This window comes from Etheostoma cragini, chromosome 24 (assembly GCF_013103735.1).
Source record: "Etheostoma cragini isolate CJK2018 chromosome 24, CSU_Ecrag_1.0, whole genome shotgun sequence".
Taxonomy (NCBI): Eukaryota; Metazoa; Chordata; class Actinopteri; order Perciformes; family Percidae; genus Etheostoma; species Etheostoma cragini.
The window spans coordinates 9,057,187-9,076,347 of record NC_048430.1 but is presented as its reverse complement, the minus strand read 5'-3'; the positions used below and the strand labels follow the sequence as shown (position 1 = coordinate 9,076,347).

General features: G+C 40.7%; 1 long non-coding RNA gene across 1 annotated transcript in view; it reads right to left on the bottom strand.

Annotated features, from left to right (window-relative positions):
- Positions 1 to 5,737: 5,737 nt before the first annotated feature.
- The window catches only part of LOC117939183, a 17,574-nt gene continuing 4,150 nt past the window's right edge, over positions 5,738 to 19,161 (bottom strand). The window contains exons 2-3 of the long non-coding RNA XR_004655538.1: positions 9,889 to 9,892; positions 5,738 to 5,749 (exon numbers count right to left, since the gene is read on the bottom strand). This is a non-coding gene — a long non-coding RNA (uncharacterized LOC117939183). The remainder of the gene's footprint in view (positions 5,750 to 9,888; positions 9,893 to 19,161) is intronic.

Genomic DNA, 19,161 nt, shown 5'->3' with positions numbered 1-19,161 from the left:
TAACATGATTGATTCTACAAAACGCAGGACAAAGTACAAATCTCTACTTTCATTAATTTTGGGGTGTCTTATTCAATTTTATAGTATTTGGAGTGGTTTTGAAAAAGTATTGAGTAAAAGTTGACATATCCCAGTCTGGGATTATCCATCAACACACATTTCTTTAATTTTAGTCTATATATTTCTTAATTTCTGCTTTTCTAACTCAAACATTAGGTATAATTTCCCATAAATGAGGTTTATTGACCGTAAGCTCCAAAAATAACTAAAACTGTAAAACTAAAGTCAATAGCCTCCATCGCAACCATAATAGTGTTACGTAGTGTTAAAAACGTCAAAAGAAGTGACAAGCTTTGAAAAAAGTCAACAAAAGTGTTGAAAAAAAGGACAAAAACGGGAGAAAAAGTTGAAAACAAATCGATAAAAAGCGCCTACAAAAGTGTTGATTTTCAATTTTAACCGTAATAATGACAACTGAGAGAATAAAGTTGGTACAGGCACCTGCGTTGTCATCAGATAAGGATGAGATACATCAGAAAAAAATCATACATGAAACGGGTTTGACTAAAATTACTGAATGATTGCTGTTTGACGAGACTAGATAGACTTGAGTTCATTTAATGATTTGGGGGCCTAGGCAAACAGCTTTTTGCGTTGGGACGCCTGGGTAGGTCACACGGTGGAACAGGCGCACATGGTCCTTGAACCAGGGGCTCAGGATTCGAGTCCAACCTGCAGCCATTTGCTGCTTGTCTTCCCCCTCTCTGTCCCCCTTGTCCTGTCTTTTCAGAAAGGCTAAAATGGCCAAAAAGGGAAAACACATCTAAATCTTTGCTTAGCTTTTCACCCTTTCTCTAACTCTAACTTTTTCTGAAGTAAAACTTTCAAACTGTAAAACTATTGATACCGCGTAAGACAAGTCCTGCACTTAAAAATGTAACTTCTTAGATTTCCTTAATGTCTGTTCAAGGTCTTTCAACTCCAATTTGAAGAACAATGGATTGTAATTTATTTGTGATTTTTTTATGATTAAATCTGAATCTGTAATGTACCAATGACACATCTCAGTCAGGTCAGTGTGGTACAAGGTTTTCCTCTGACGCAGTTGAGTTGCTTTGGGGGCCTCCTGGAGTTACTTCGGGGTACACTGGTTCTAGAGCAGTGGTTCCCAAACTTTTTCAGCTCAAGACCCAAAAGAGAAATTTGGTGTCTCCCCGGTACCTAAATTTAGAAAAATACACCACGAGTCATTGTAACATCTACATTTTTGAAACTGTGGACAAAAGACGGAACAAACCATGAATTTAAATGTATATGAAGTATATTTATTACATTATAAAAGTAAACAAAAACAGAAAAGGTCTTTCTATTGTCCTTTCTGTGTCTCTGTCCCCTTCTTATCATCCCTCAGTACCGACGCCAACATTTTTTAAAATAAGGCAGACTTGCATTTAATGAGATGTATGTGTCTGGTTGAAGATATTAACCAGCTGATCTAGTCTAGGTTCGGTTACTGAAAGTACCATTCTGGGGTCATGCTGAGCATTTAGTTTGTTCTCTGCCAATTGGCAACCCAATAAAACGGGTCTGCGACCCATTTTGGGTCCTGACCCTCAGTTTGGGAAACATTGTTCTAGAGAGTCAAGTAATGGGTTTTCTCACATATTTCCTCACATTATCCTTCTGTCACTTTAAAGTGGTTCTCCAATTCGAACAATCTGCAAAAATTACAACAGTGTCAATATGAAAACCTGCCAAAAAGAAATGTGGACATGTAGGACGTGTTAAGTAAATGTAGTTTTGGATTTGAATGCATTCTTCTGAACTTGTTTATCTCACAATATACAATTATTCAAATGTAACAGGGCTATCTACTTTATTGTGGTGATATCTTCTTGTCGTTTTGATTTTCTTTACTGCTTTTCCTTTTATTTAAGGTGGCTTGATTATGAGAGGTTGGATACTTCTTAAAATACTAAGCAAAATACTGGCATTTTTAATATGACATCTGATTTTACAACGTATATTAGGCTATGTCAGTGCACTATTTGACTAATTTAATGACTTGCACAATAAAGATCTTTCCTTACACAGCAGGGAGTGTGCTGTTGTGACTCCTCGGTGTCTTCCTGTACATATTTGCAGTATCTCACTCACCCGTGTCCCCTGTTGGTATTCATTCAACCCCTGTTGAAGTGTTCCGTGTGCACTGTAGTCGGCGTAGTTGACCAGTAGGTGGGGACATGCTCAGTCGTCCTACCACATCCCTCCCACTGCAAGTCCATACAGCGTAATTCAATATTACAGAATAAAGGTTTCTTATTCAAATCTCCTCAGCAACCATTGTATTTTTTTTTAGCATCAATAGGGTAAAAGTCCTTTTTGAACTTGTGTTGAAAAGAAAACTGTGTGTTCAAAGATGTGTTCAAAGTGATGTACCCTTTCTCCAAATCTTGATCATCATAATTCCTTATAATTTTTCAAATTGAAATTATTCATAGTCAAATGTTCTTTAAGCATTTTTAAGATAACAATGTATTGTTTAACATAGTTATTCCTCTATTCTCTCGTTTTTCAATGCAGCTCTCCTAAGGCTCTCCTATAGTGTATATTATTTGTCCTGCCTGAGAGAGCTTATCAGATGGCATCTCTTTGTGTGTGTGTGTGTGTGTGAGTGTGTGTGTGTGTGTGTGTGTGTGTGTGTGCGTGTGCGTGTGCGTGCAGAGTTCAGTGGGTCCTCTTTTGTTCAGTAAGTATGTCTATGTGTGTGTTGACCTGATAATCTGTGTGCTTTATAGAGTGCTGTTCACACATCGGTCTCCACTCTGATCCAAAACCCAAACACAGCTTCCCCCTCCTTTATCCACACACACACACACACACACACACACACACACACACACACACACACACACACACACACACACACACACATGCCATAGTATTCCTCCATCCTGTGATTAGATACTTTTTTGACGACACAGTTCTTTGGCTCATCTCACAGGAGAAAACCAACAAACCTGACTTTTTTTTAGTGCTTAAACAGCTTTAGTCTATCTGTTACTAACACTTAGACTCACAAAGAAATGGATTTGTGACGGTGCATCCTTTTTCTAGTACAGTCTTTCTGTTTTCATGTCCATAGCTTGACTCATTTCTCTCTCTCTGTCTCTCTTTTCTCCCCAGAGGCCAGTTGTGCTGATCACACACTGAATCCTACACAGATCTCAAACTCAAACACAGATTCTTTATCGGAGAACACACTCCCTCATAATCCCTGGATAACCACACCTGTGTGAGTGTGTGTACGTGTGTGTGCGCGTGTCCCCTGTACTTTGTTACTTACGCCGCTGTGAAAATCTATAATTTTAAAGAATAGCCTACATTTACATTAAAGTTTTTTTAGTTAGTAAAGACAATCTCTCTAGGCTTTTGTGAAACTTCAGAGATAGAAATTTGTGTGAAATAGTGTGGTGTTGTGTTCATGTTATTTCTGGAGAGAGAGGTCCGGAGACGGAGTAGTCTGGAGAAGTTCTCGGGAGAACACAAGTTTCATTTCCAGCTCTAACCAGGGAATTTTAAGTGACGTTGATGAGGCAAAGTAGAACTAAATGTCTAATGACTACGTAAATGGGGCGTAATGAGGTTCTGTTGCTGATGTCAATTACATCTTTAATTAGTGCATGTGTAATGTAAATACAGTCTGTTTTGATTGCTCCTGTGCCTCCTGTCCCACGGTAAAACAGATTTTCTCCCTCATTAGGCAGTCACTCCTTCAAGTGCCTCCTTCCCCCAGGATCTGCCCCGGATGAGCCTGTGTGTGTGTGTGTGTGTGTGTGTGTGTGTGCATGCATGCGTGTGTGTTAGTGTGCTTGTGTGTGGGTGATAGCAGAAAAAAAGGGGGAGCATATGGATCCATATGGAAAAGTGCTGTCAAGACATTCAATAAACAAAAAAATGGTCTCAAATTGGAACGAAATTACATGGTGAGGGTAAAAAAAAAGAAAAAGAAGAAGCTAAAATTGTGCAACTTTTTAACAATTTGGCCTCTTTTCTTATTGATGCATCTACCTCAGAAAATGCCAAAAAGCATGTAATCATCACCTTCTTTTATGCGTCCCGGTCTGCTGACCTATTATCTTCAGTCAAAGTCGGGAAGGCTCCTTTAGCTGATGTCATTATTTATGTCTCTTCATTGCTCGCGGGCTCTTGTGTGAATGACGTGACATATGAAAAGAACTGTGGCTGAAACGTCCCTTAAACGCTGTGAAAAGACTGGATTTTGTTTTCAAAGGTTTGGACACGAGTGGACCGCATGGTTGACCTTATTGTCTTCACGGGATGCACGCGTGCAGGTGTGTTCACATTGTGATCTGTTAACAAAGATTCTGTAAAGAAAGTTTTTTTTGTTTTTAGGAAAGAGCAGCAGGAGTAGAAGATGGAGGGAAAAAAAGACAAGACAAAGCCGAACATGGAGAACGAGATAAGTGGCGAAACAGATCTCAGCGAATTAGAAGAGGGACAGAAATGACAGAGGGAGAGACAAGGTATGGCAGTGAGTAGAAAAAGAGGGAGAGGTGGCATGTGTTACACACCTGAGCCCTGAGAAAAGGAGGGAGAGTTGGGGGGGGGGGGGGGGGGGGGGGGGGGGGGGGGGGGGGGGTTGTTTTAGGATGAGGAGGTGGAGGAGGAGGAAAGATGGGGATGATGGGAGAGAATCAGTTCCACTACACGCTCATTACCACCTATTCATCTGGAAGACATCTCTCTGCACAGATCCAGTGTTGGCTAACTCAGCCGCGCTGGCTCCCAGTGTCCCCGTGTGTGTGTGTGTGTGTGTGTGTGTGTGTGTGTGTGTGTATGTGTGCGCCTATGTAGGGGTGTGATAACACGTGTGTATGCATTTATGTAGTGCTACCCTTGTGTCTTCCCCCCCAATCCTAATAAGATAAATGGCTCCATTATGACCCACATGTCCATTTTACCTCCCTGCTCTTTTCAAGTCCTCTCTCTTCTCCATACATGCTGCATGACTTCCTTTCTGCTGCCCTGCTCTTACTTTGAAGGCTGTGACACTAATTAAACCCCTTACACATAAAAAACACAGCGCTTCCCCTAACGCTCGTTGTATTACAATGTCTCTCATCCGGCCAGTACAGTCTTTAAATGCAGCAAAACCCAGAGCCGCTCAATCAAGGACAGCTGAGATTTAAATGGACACACTGTATGTTTATGTAGATGACTGAATGTCACTGAGTTGAAGTGCTTCCAATGGCTTTTACGTAAAGTGACCAGAGGTCCAGAGAGCGAGAGACCTTGAGAAATGTCAAGTGAACGAGACAAAAGCATGGAGGAACTTTGACGTATGTCCATGCACCGGGGTATAAAAACCGTCCCTGCCTTATCGCCTGGTAACAACAGAGAACACCAACAAAAAGTGAATCATCTCTTTACCACATAGGGGGTACTGGAAGCTTACACCAGTGTCTACATTTCATTCAAGCCAACGTATTTGTATGATTTCCCCTTTTGGGTCAAGTTTTGCTGCCCAGACTTGAGTTTAAAGTATTGTATTAACGTTCCTATATTTATTGAAAATTGACTTCATTAATCTAGTGGTGGCGGTGAAAGGAAAGGAAAACAGACAGAAAAAGGACAATATTCCGGATGTACACGATAGTATGCTCCAGTACAGTCATTAAACTGAGGAAAGCACAGCCATTAAACCGTAATGAGCTGCATGCATGCACTTAATGTTCTTGTAAACCAGGGGAAAACACAGGCAGAACAGCTCTTCAGTATATCGGAGGGATGGCTGCTGACTGGCAACCGGTTTGAAGACGCCCGCTTCTGAAACCTTTCCAGTGGACGCTGGAGCTCTGAAAGAGCCGCGGACTCTCCGGATCTCTTCTCCCTTAACGGTCAGCACAACCAAGACCGTTTGAAATGAAGAAACGTGCACAGATGAGCACGTCACTGTTCTCTAAAGATCAACTTTACTCACATGCTTCACACTTAAAAACCTGTTCACACCAAAGTACAAAGTGTCACTTATCACTGCTCTTCTCTATAGATGATTGCACAATGGCTAGAAGCACAAAGATGGACCTTCACGCTGTTTAAATCAATCATTCACAAAAAAACACAAATCTCAAAAGCAAAATCCAATCCTTTTCTCTTCATTTCCACCACAGTTAAAGTCTACTCAATGTTGCAAAACCTCCGAAACATCATCAAACGAACCTTTGTTACACCTATGAATCTGTTTTTGCGTGCTCTAGTCTGCCTGTTTATGTGTTGACATCTTTGTGTGTGCATCTCCAACCATACGCGCGTGCACGGCGGCGTGCGTGGCGTGCAGCTGGCAGCCTTGCAGACAGGTGGGCAGGCAGCACTTCTCTTCCAAAGAGTCGCAGCCCCACAAATGTTTCCTTCTACCCCACCCTTCCCTCTCGCTCCTCCCCTGCGCTGCCTTCCGCCTCATCTCGTTAGCTGCTGTTTTTTATCGCGCTCCCCCAATCTGGAGGGACATATGTAGTTGCACATCCCCCCCCCCCCCCACACACACACCCTGATTTGGGCACCTAAGAAATTGTCCCACATAAACATTGCAAATTAGTGAGACCAAATGGCCTTTTATGAATTCTTCTGTCACAAAAAACGATTTCAAATGGCTGCTTTTATTTCCTCTCTGATGTACATCTGTTAAAGGAAATAAACAAGAAAACAACAACAGATTGTTGCACGTGAGCAAATGTTAGTGTTAGCGCACACAAGAAGCGACATTAATATGTCCGTGTGTATGTTTAGATGTCCAAACTTCCATACTTTTATTGGCGTTTTCCAATACATATATTTAGTAGAGAAAATAAGAAGTTCTTTGCATGTTTGTCTTGCAAAAAAATATCACGGATTGACATTCTGAAATTGGGATTTTCCCGTCTGGATTTCCTTCCCAAGAACAATAACAACGATTGTGTCGTGGCGAAAGGCAGGCCCTGCCGAGACACACGCAATGTCACCCCAGCAGCTTGAGCATTTGTCTGTATGAGTGTGTGTATTTGTGTGTGTGTGTGTGTGTGTGGTGCAGACTACGGTGCCAGAGCCCTCTGCCCCTCTCTCCATCTGCTAAAACCCCCCAGGCTGGACCAAGGTCACTTCTCTCTTCTCCTGTACCGTGCATGTGGATCTGCTTGCAAATTTGACTGCAAATGCATTAGTGTGTGTGGGAGTGTAGGTTAGTGTGTGTGTGTATGTGTGTCTGTGTGTGTGTGTGTGTGTGTGTGTGTGGTCAACAGGAACAGGGAGAGATAAGGATGAAAGAAACTGCTAATGCTACAGGAGAGACTTATAGACATATGTGACATCATTAGAGATGAAGTAGTCCATGTTCCACGTTATTAGATATGATATTTAATAGTTCTAGTGGGCTACCTGACAACTTGTACGGATGTGAATTAGGGCTGGACAATATGAGGAAAATATCATATTGTGATTTTTTGGTCTGATATGATCCACGATATTGGAGGGAATGCTCATTTTTGTATTATTATTCTCAATTCTTTTTATGATTATAGTGTGATTTTTGTGAGTATCTGTACCAAAGATTTTTTGCTTTATTGTCTAGGATGCGATGTGTAGGCCGGGTCGTCTCTGCTGCACCACAATACTTCACAGACACTTAAAGAGGTGGAAACTGGACAACATTATCATAAAACAGATAATATTGTTAATAATTATCTAATAATACTGTTTTGTGAAATAACACTAGCTTGAAATGCTACAATTATTATTATTATTATTATTAATACTACTTTTTACCATTGCAATTCCCTAATTCCTTATGTAAATTATGTTAACACTGTATAATAACATTCCTTTAGCCATGTAAATCCATGTATATCCACACTCATATATATTTCTTATATTTCTTGATTATATTTCTAGTCTGATATTTCTACTATTTGTGCATCTGCAACACAGAGTTTCCCTTCAGGGATCAATAAAGTATTTCTGATTCTGATTCTGATCCTGAGAATGGTTTGACACATATTTTGCCTTCAACAAATTATTGGGCTGCCTGCTTTTGGATATTGTACCGGTCCATATTGGGATGTTGATAAAATTGCAATGAATTGTGTAAGCCTAGTGTTAAGTCCCCCTGATGTGCCATTTGGGTGGGGTTTCCCTGTGGGTGGGGTTACCCTGTGAGTTTATACCCACATACAGTGGCTTTGTAGCTCTGCAAAGACATATTCTAGTGTGAAATAACTAAACTACAGCCATTGAGTGGTTTAAAGGGACACAAAGCCTTTTTCAAATCAACTTCTGCATGTTCTGGTGAATGGAAATCTACAGCCAACAATTATCAACAATTGTACCAATCCTTGGGTAGTCAGTGATTAGGGATAAAACTCTGCTGTTATTAACACCGATCAACATTTGAATGACACATAAATATATCTTGTTAGCAGAACAAACATGCCAGAGAAGAAAAAAAAAAATCTCTCATCCTCAAATCTCTAGACAACACACAAGCAGAAATCAAACATTGACAGAGCACTGCTCCTTCTCTCGGTCTTAAGACGCGCTTTTTCCCTCCAGAGGGAACAGACTGGGCACGGTGCCAAACACTGTAGTCCACTTAGCGGCTAATAGCTCACATAAGCACTGCTAACTGACACACACACACACCAAAGACACAATTGCTTTTACAATATGTACACACAGAGACATGATAATTACAATACCAAATGAAAACAAATAATCAGGTAAATGCGAGCTGAAGTAGCAGCACTTTAGAAGAATTTACTTGCGGGCATGGGGAATATAAAAGAAACAGGTCCAATGAAGAACAATCTCTGACTTCTGAACTTCAGTTTTCTTTTTGTGTTAGGTCCTGCTCTCAGAGGGATAAGTAAGGCCTATATATAAGTATGTAGAACTCCTTAAACTATTCAAAAAACAGTCTCAACTTGCAAAAAGCTGCCTTACAGCTCCTCCACCTTCTGATTTCAATGCTGCTAGTCATTTTTCAAGTCACATACAAGTAGTTTAAAAGCCATGCAACTCGAAACAGACCTCCATGGGATGCTCCATGGTTGAATTTTCTACTGTATGGTGCAGCATTGAGAGTCCTCTACAAGACCAAAAGAAGAACCACAACAAAATATTTTTTCCATTAATGTACTCTCAAAGCTGAATTATGTCCTTATATGACTGGAAACATCACATCTATCCATTTATCTTTTTATCATCATGTTTTTCCAGTGAAGGTATTGATATGTACATTGTGTCATACAGTAATTGCAGCACATTTTTCGTTTGCTTTGTCACAGCACTCACGACCCGTGGTCATGAAGGCTCGTGACCGGAAGAACGGGGTTCAGGGTCAGGCGTCACAGCACAGTCGTCATGTGGTAAACTTACTGTTTTTTTATTTTTTGTGTGCACACACACTGTGGATTTACAGCACTTTGTTCAGCACTAACACACTGCTGTCTAAACTGTAAACACTCTGTCAAACAGAGGCGCGTGTTCGGTGGCGGACTTCTGTCACTGTCAGGCTCAACATACAGGTTGAGGAGGTCCTTTGTTCCCAGGGACATCCAGCTCTTCAACACAACCCAAGGGGGGAGGGGGGAAATGGACTTTTCAGCATGAGCCTGTCTCTCTGTCTCCCCCCCCACAATGATATCACTTGTCTGCTGTACAACTTTCTTACTGCCAATGTTAGCCCTAATATAAAACCTGGACTATGGCCATGACATCTACATCTTACATCTTCTAACTTATTCCCTGTTACATAATGCTCTTATTCTTATTCAGTCAGTCAGTTTATAGGTTATTATGTGTAAATGTTATAGTCAATATTTCATCACGATCTACTGTACTGTTTGATCCCTGCATTGTTCACTTTGAACTGTTAACTTGAATTATTCAAACTGTAAAGAATGAAAGTTTGTAAATTCTGTGTTTTTGACGCTAGTCTTTTTACACTCAGCGGCCCGTCATTCATGTGCGTACGAACTAAAACAGGCGTAGGACGGACGTACGCTGATTCCTACGTAAAGCTCGGCAGCTATGAATTTGAACGTGAGCGTAGGCTGTGATTTACTCTCACAAGACCTAAAAGATAAATTGGGTGTCTCCCCGGGACCCAAATTTACAAAAATACACCATGAATCATCGTAACATCTACATTTTTAAACTGTGGACAAAAGACGGAAAAAAACATGAATTTAAATGTATATGATTGTAGATTGAAATATTACTATTAGGAGTACATGCAGTATGTCAAGGATATAAATAACCTAAAGCTGGAGTTGCATCAGTGATTTCTTTCTATTCCGCATTCTTTCTGCAAACTTCAATATCAGTTTTTAGGATGCCAAAAAGTACACACGTTACTGCAAATGAACCTAAGATGTCAGGGATTCGATCTCCAACTCTGAAAAGTGGCGTTTCTTAGCCGGATTACGTCTCGCCGGGTCGTAAATTGCAGGGGCGAGGCCTCATAACCGAGAATATATATGGGTTTGGGTCAGCATTTATCAATGTACAACCATTCTTAGGCACAATTGGTGTGACACGTTTCGTGAATCCCACGTGAAGCCTGTCTTAAGATGATTTCTGCGCTCATACCTGCGCTGGTTTCTACGTTATATATAAATAAATGAGGGACAAGGTTATCTGAGTGACAGTGTGTGTTCATTTGGGGGCGGCTGTGGCTCAGTGGTAGAGCGGATGCCTGCCAATCGTAAGGTTGGTGGTTCGATGCCCACCCCTGCAGTCATTGTAGAAGTGTCCTTGGGCAAGACACTGAACCCCGAGTTGCCCCCGGTGCTGCGCATTGGAGTGTGAATGTGTGTGAATGTGTATCTGATGAGCAGGTGGCACCTTGTACGGCAGCCTCAGCCACAGTGTATGAATGTGTGTGAATGGTGAATGTATCCTGTATGATGTAAAAAGCGCTTTGAGTAGTCGTTAAGACTAGAAAAGCGCTACATAAATAGAGCACGTTTACATCCATATTGTGCACATGTGGCTTTAGTTCCAGTGTCATTTAGCAATCATACTGTAAGTGCTTCTGATTCCTGACTGGTGCCCGAAGTGTACGAACGGCCAAGTCAACCTGCTACTCTTTCATTGATGATGTGAAACTGGAGAGGAGCCAGAGGTTGAGCTCTTCTTGTGTTTTTAATTAATCTATTCATCACAGCAGCCACAGAGTAACAGCCTTTTTGTCACACTGAGGTTATTTAAAAAAAAGAGCTTGTAAAAGCCTCAGGTCAGAGAGGAATGTATAGCAGACAGTGTGTGTCTCAAGGTGAGACTATCTCCTCCCTTATCGGCTGTGTCTTCAAGGTGTACTGTTGATTGGTCGATAGGGACACACACACATGCGCGCACACATGCAAGCATGCACGCACGCACACACGCATGCACGCAAGCACACACGCACGTTAGATTCACAAATCTAGAAACATGGACACTAGCATAGAAACTTCCAGGAATGCACCTGCTAGTTTAACCCACACACCCCCACACACCCCCCCCCCCACACACACACACACACACACACACACAGAAGAGAAATGTCACCTTACTCTTGCAAGCTGTTAGCCAAGCACTTCCATGCCAAACCTCCCTGCCCCACTGGAACGTCGAGCGAGGAAGTGTGTGTGTGTGTGTGTGTGTGTGTGAGTGTGTGTGTGTGTATCCGTTGGACAGCTCTTTAAAGTAGAGATTTGCCCGAGGCAGCGTAGGTTGAGTGGACGAAGACAGGCAGATAATGGAGGGGCATCTGTGTGCCAAGGACTCCACCTCAAAGTCGCATGCACGCACGCACGCACGCACACACGCACACACACACATACACACATACACAAACACATAACCTAACCACCTGAAACACACTGCCCATACCCTATACATTTTCTGTCCTTGTTTGGTTCTATATATAATTTCTACATTTATCTGAAAGCTTTTCCAAGATGTCTATTTTTTCCCATCTGTATCTCTCTGTCCCTTTTTCTCTCTTTACTTGTGTTTTTACCTTTGCTCTGTCTCCCTCATTCATTCTCTCCCTCCCCTCCCTCTCTCCACTCATGTCATATCTCCCTTCAATTTCACATATCTTGAATTAGGTGCAGATAGCCTTAAGTACCCCGCAGTCCACCTCAGATAGGCCCTTATTCACCGATGGACAGATATACAGTATGCATGTGTGGGATGAAAAGGGCAACGTTTTGGAGGGCACGCACACTAAAGGGTTTACATGCGGAGTTGTATGTGTAAAATGGGCCATTGATGGTAACTACATAGTATCAGAATATCTTTTTACATAGGTTATAACTCCAATGTCCTTCCCAGGAACAGTCGTTCCGGTTTACTCTAGACTAGCTGCCTTGTCGTCAATGATTTGTTCACAAAGTCAATTTTCGTTTCAAAATCTTTAGTAAGCATCCAATTATCACTGCTGTCTTGTAGCTGCTTAGTTTTGTGGCAAGCACTTGTCTCAAACATGTAAAAAGCTGATAATCTGAGCAAGAAACTGGAAATAGAAGTGTTGACAGATTATTACTTCACAACATCCATGCCTTAATTCAAAATATTAAGGAAAATCCAACCTTTTAAGGACACCAATTTTCTCTTTGAATAAGTAATGTATTGTACATAAAAAACAATGATATTCCTTAAAATACAGGAGGCATAAGTATACACACTCTTATGTTAAATTCCCATAGAGTCAGGCAGATTTTTATTATTAAAGGCCAGTTGTTTCATGGATCAGGATACTTTGCATCCTGATAAAGTTCCCTTGGTCTCTGGAATTAATTTACCCCCCCACATCATCACGTACCCTTCACCAAATAGAGATTGGCATGGTGTTATTCCAGTTAGCTTAATAGCTGGTTAGATGCACATTGAGAAATGATCTAATGGAAAGTTCCCCATGCTAATCTCTATGTATGGTGAATGGTATGTGAGGATATGGGGGGGGATGTTTAGTATCTCGGATCCATGAAATAACTGGCCTAAAAATCTGCCTGCCGCTATGGGAATTTAACATAAGGGGGTGTTTCTTTTTGCTCTCTGTATTTTAGGGAATACGATTTATTTATTTACAATATATTTTTCATCCACAAAGATATTTGGTATCCTTGGATTTTCCTAAATGTTTTGTATTAAGGCATTAAGATCAATTTCCAAAAGACGTTTTTTTTTATCCTATTTTTAATCAACTTTAACATGGGTCTGTAAACTTTCTCAAGCCACTGTATATTATATCATAGTTGTTTGTTCTTCAATCCTATTCCTTTTAATAATGTTTCCGCCTTGCTAAAATAGTACACACAGTATCTTTCATTACTGTCGGTTTAATCAGGAGACAGTGTGCATCTGTAAGTAGACCGACTCCCATAAGGTTTATATTAATACCGTCCACAAATCTGAAGAGTTTCAGTTCTGATGTGCGGATGAAATACAAGGCCTCCTGCCATAATTGCCCGTCTGTTAAACAGCCTCCCGTTTTGATTCAGGGAAATACATTTTACAGTGTGCCTCACAGTTGGAAGATGTGCTGTATGTTTATGTGCTGCCAAAGTGTTTCCAAGCACCTGCACTATGTGGTAGCAGATTCACTGCCGGGGAGAGCATCAGCCAAAAAACAGATTTATGTTCTACAAGAACCAGAGCTCGCATTACTGTAATAGTTGTTTTTTTCTCAAGAAAGCACATTTTGAAAGTGTTATTGTGAGCAAAAGTTGTTTCTCTTTGTGGGGATTTGCAAGTACCAAGTAAGCATTCCCAGCAAAAAAGTTCAATCCTTTCTGCCTAACATTACAGGCAACCCGAATATGAGTGCAGTGGTCCAAGTTAAATGACCATGAATGCACAGTTAGGATGAGATTTTTTTGTAAGCAATTCTACCTTTTGGGGATCTTTTGCATCTTTTTGCAACTCTACACTTTTGGAAGTGCAGTAGATCCTTTTTTTGTTTTTCCTTAGCTCATAGTAATTTGGAGTTACATTGTTTTTTGTAACTATTTGGTGTAGCACCTATTTAATGTAGCAGCAATTCTATCACTTAAAGGAGAATTGCAGTTAATTTCAACACATAGCTCTGTTGTGTGTAAATGTGGAGTGCTGTCAGTAAAGAGAAAAATAAAACCAATCGGTGCTGCCTGCCCTGTATTATCCTACTGCTAGAGTTAGCACCCAACAGACTTGAACAGGGCAAGTTTTAAACCGGTTTTTAGCCTCTAAACATGCTCGAAATGTCAATAGAAGTGCCCAGTCATTTGCAGTGATTCCTTCTAAGTGAACACAGGGAATTTTACTGCAGTAGATGTGACAATTGTCAATGTGAAATTACACAGTTTCAGAAACATTAAAAGGTACGTAATTTGAAAGTATTTATAAGTAGGTTAAACCCCTTGAGGTGAATCATGTCATTTCCGAAGGGGTCCTTAAAACAATAGTAAATACAAAAAAATAATAATATTCACATATACCCACAGCACTCCCAAGTCTGACGGCTCCAACAGCAATTGATGTAGTCCCTTTAATAGTCAGGACAACTCTTGCTGGATGCTGACATGCAGTATCCCTTCAAAAAACAGGCAGAAATGCTGTGTTTCTACATCCATTGTGTTGGAAAATAGTACTGAGTGAAAGAAAGTGAAAGTTAAAAAGTAGTAAATGTGTTTAGCATCCATGGTTGATGAATTCTAGCTGTGTTCATACAGTGATAAAGATGTATTTTTATCCTTTAAACCTCTTAAAATCACCCTGTGCTTAAAAACTGAGACCTAACACGTGCATCTCACATTCAAACTTAGAAGACTTTGAAGACTGGGTGCTGGATCCTTAATGTGGATGATAATATATGAAGGTAATTTTAACACCACTTAAATTAATAAAATAAATTGTGGCAATAAAAAGTATTTATTGGAATGCTGTCCAAATCCTCTCTGTGCTGCCAGTTACTGTGTGGCACTTCACAAACATCATTTCTTCTCATTTACACTCTCAATGTATGGGCATGTGTGTGTTTGTGTGTGTGTGTGTGTGTATGGTAATCACAGGCAGGCTGCCATCTTTACTCTGCCAGTTGGATTGTCCTCAATATGGCAATAGGCGGCAAACATCATACACACTCACAAACACATACACACACACACTTACCAGGTGTAGCCTCTAGCTTTGGAATGAAGCCTTGTGAGGACAGTATAGGTCTCCTGGAGGGAAACACAGTCCTCCAATTATAATACAACACCTCACAAACATCTCCTCAATACACACACATGGGCCAATTATAAGTTAAATTCACTATTAGGTTGATAGTTTTTTAATCAGTGCCAACATTGAGAATCTGAACAATTACTGCTTTAGTTCCTCTTTAATGAACTGTCTCTTTTTTGTCCTTCCATGTTTTTTCTTTCTTTATGTAACTGCAATGGCAGAAAGGTTGTATTTAGCACAAAGGCACAATATTAACTGAAATTTTCGGGTCTTTTTTTGCCCGAAAATCTGAAAGTTTTCTTCTTCCTCCTTAAACTCTTTTCCCTTCCAGTAACACTTTACAAATAGGGACGCAAAATGTAGGTAAGGAGGAATGAGGAATGAAGGAGGGGCAACTAGTTAGTTAATGAGAAGTTCCTGAACGACTGGACTTAAAGCACCTATGTCATGCTCATTTTAGATTCATAATTCTATTTTGAGGTTGTACCAGAATGGGTTTAAAAGGTTTCGTTTTCAAAAAAACATGGTGTTTTTTGTTGTACCTCACATTGCTGGAGAGCCTCTTTTCACCCTGTGTTTAGGTCTCTGTGTTAGCTCCAAAGTAAGACATCTCAATTATTTACTCTCTTTGTTGGGAGTTGCACATGCGCAGTAGCTAGGTAAGATCACTTCAGCTAGATAACACTTTCTCCAACTTTGGTCAGTCCAAGGCAGTATTAGCTGGGAGACTTCTTCTAAACAAGGGGCACTTGTGGAATACCGGCAGAACAGGGACAGGAAGTAGTTCTTTTTGAGATTATAGTAAACTAGTGTGTGTTGTAGCAGTGTTTTGCCATTGGGAACAAGCTAGCATGCTATGGTTAGCCTCCTTGTCTCGGCTAGTGACGTAGAAAGCCGTGCAGATTTTGAACAGCTCACTCAGAGACATGTAGGACACATTCAAAACCCAGGATATCCCTCTAAACAGCACAGATAGTTTTTTTTCAAAGTTTGTATACATGTGGAAGCACCAGAGACACAAAATAACAACCCAAATCCCAGAAAAAAAGTGTTTTTTTCTTAATATTGGCCCTTTAAGAACTTAAGACTGGACTTGAATGCATACAAAATGCATTCGGTGTACCATGTTCCTCTTTTTTTTCTTTACATTAAATTAAGATCAGCACTCCAAGCATACGTGTATCCCTGGCAGAGGTTTTTACCCATCCATCACATCCAAGTTATTTAATGTGCAGCCTAAAAACTGTGGTATGGTATCTAGGCCAGATTGACAGGCTCTTGACTAGCACAGTGTAAAGTCTAACATTCCAGAAGTATCACACAATCCAGATCATCATCAGATTCACTACAATTTCATTCATAGGACGTATCTCAATCCTGTGAAAATGCATCACATGAAGATAATGAACAGCCCTTCATGCACTTTCTGCATATCTTCTGGGAGTGTTCGCCTGTTGGTCAGTTCTGGAAGAGTATTACATCCAAAATCTCCACCTTGATTAAAGTTACTGTACCCGTTACTGTCAATGTTTTGATCCTGAATTAACTGTCAAGCCTTTTAGCTTTCTAAAGCTCAAAAACGTGCTGTGTTTGCTGGACTTACAGCTGCTAAGACGATGATCGCAACCCGTTGGAAGCCACCTCATAACTTGTCTGCTTGTTCATGGATCCTTTCTTTTTTAATGTTACACACTGTACATGGAACTCTCTATGGCTCGTACAGGTCGAGCCCCGGGGAAGACTTTAGAGACTTTTCACAGCATTGCTGAGTCCTTAAAGTCAATGCTGTAGTTTTCTTTTATTTGCGTATATGTGATTGGTCCCTCGTCTTGTGTCTGTCTGTGTGTGTCCATTTGTGTCATGTCTGTTTCTGCACATGTTTTGTCTTCCTCCCTCCTGTTTTTCCTCTCTGTGTTCTTGCGGCCTTGCTTCCTATTTCCCAGTGTGCTGTTTGTAACTGCTCGTGAATATTATGGTTTCTGATATTATGTTTGATGAATATAAAAAATGTAATCACAAACAAAAAAAAACATAGAAGCAGGCGGCCAGGAAGATCGGAACCATCAATTAAGTTGGTTGTGAACACTCAATCTGCATATGATTTAGATTTCTGTGTATATTGGAGCTGAAACATCCTATTACCAACATTTTGTTTTATTTTTTATGATGTGCTCATTCCACCCATACACTCATTTAGCTCAGTTATTATGTCCTTTTTTGTTTACAAGCACTCAGATAAGAGTCCTTTCCATGTGTATGTGAATTAATTTTATGTGTTTGTGTGTCTATGTCTTATAGATTAATTTTAGTCTTTGTCCTATAATTTATTATCGTTTTAGTCCTTGCTATTACTCTATTCTTGTGCAGTTTATGGAAAAGATGCCCTGCTCACCCCTGGCCTCATGAAAATCTGTCAGTCTGTGCCTTTGGCTATAAGCGTGCCTGCATGGACATGCTTGTGTCTTTGTCTCCTCCAGAGAAGAGCGGAGTTGCGTACATAAATGGCTGTTTTATGTTTCTTGCTATCTGAGTTTCTTTTGTTCATGCTGACCATGACGGCCTAATATCTGCCTGTCAAACAACTTCTATTCACTCCGCAAACAGACTGGAGACTGATACTTAAGACACAAAAAAATACACCTACGTACAGGGCGCTCATACCCTCCTTGCAGATTAGTGGGTGGTAAAGGAGCCACACCGGGCATTATGCACTGTTCTTGCTCCAATCAATTACTATTCATTTATTCTAATGGAGTGACCGTGCCCTGAACTGAGGAGGTATTATAACTAGTGTGTGTGCCTTGTAGTTTATTCAAATCTTTTTTCTTTTTTTTTAACAAAACTTGATGTTTAATTCTCCTCCTACCTCTGTCACCTTCTCCGCACGTGTTTGCTTATTTCTCTTGTCTGTTCCCATTTCCCCTCCTCCATCCTTGCATCTCTTTTGTTAGCATCTCTAAGTCTTTCTCCTGCTCTTTGATTACTTCCCTCCCCAATCCTTTCCTTTCTCTGTCCTTCCTAATTTCTTTTTTCACATCCTTCAAATCAGTCCTGCCTCACCCTTCACGTCTCTCTGTGCTTATTATCTCTGCCAACTCTTTCCTTCTTTTTACGTGTATGTTGTTACAACTTTTTGCAGATTGTAGCTGCAACGGTACATTATCTCACCCCGACTCAATTTAAATGTTGCAATTCCAGATTGGTGCATTGGGAATAATTAACGCTGATTTTTGCTCTTGAGTTCTCGACTAGGATACAAATGGTCTACCACCCTCTTATCAGGCCTCTTCAGGCAGCACAGGGTGTAAAAGCACACATCCTCCACAGGGCCACTAATACACGTTATAGTACTTTTCTAGTCTCAACAACTACTCAAAGCGCTTTTACACAGTACAGGAAGCATTCACCGGTCACACGCGTTCCTACACTGTGGCCGAGGCTGCCGTACAAGGTGCCACCTGCTCATCAGATAAACAATCACACACATTTACACACCCAAGGACACTTCGACATGGGACCGCAGGGCCAGGGATTGAACTACCAACCTAACACAAGTAACACAACCTATGTTTTCTTCTGTTTCTTCCATGTGCACACAGCTTTCCAGTTTTTGCCTTTTTTTTTTTGTTTTACTTGCCAAGAGTTTGTAGAAAATATTGATGCCATTCTTGCATCTATAGCCAGAAGCCGATTAGCTTAGCTTAGCAAAAAAAATCTAGAAAGAGAAGAAGAAAGCTTGTCTGGTTCGGAACAAACTACGCCTACCAGCACCCTGCGGCAGTGAGATCCCTGAGTCTTATCTTTATTATCTTTATAAGTTGATGGTTGGAGTATTCTTAATGTGACGCTCTATAGAAAAATAAATAACTCCAACCCTGATTTAAAATATGTGTGGACATTCACCCCCCCCCC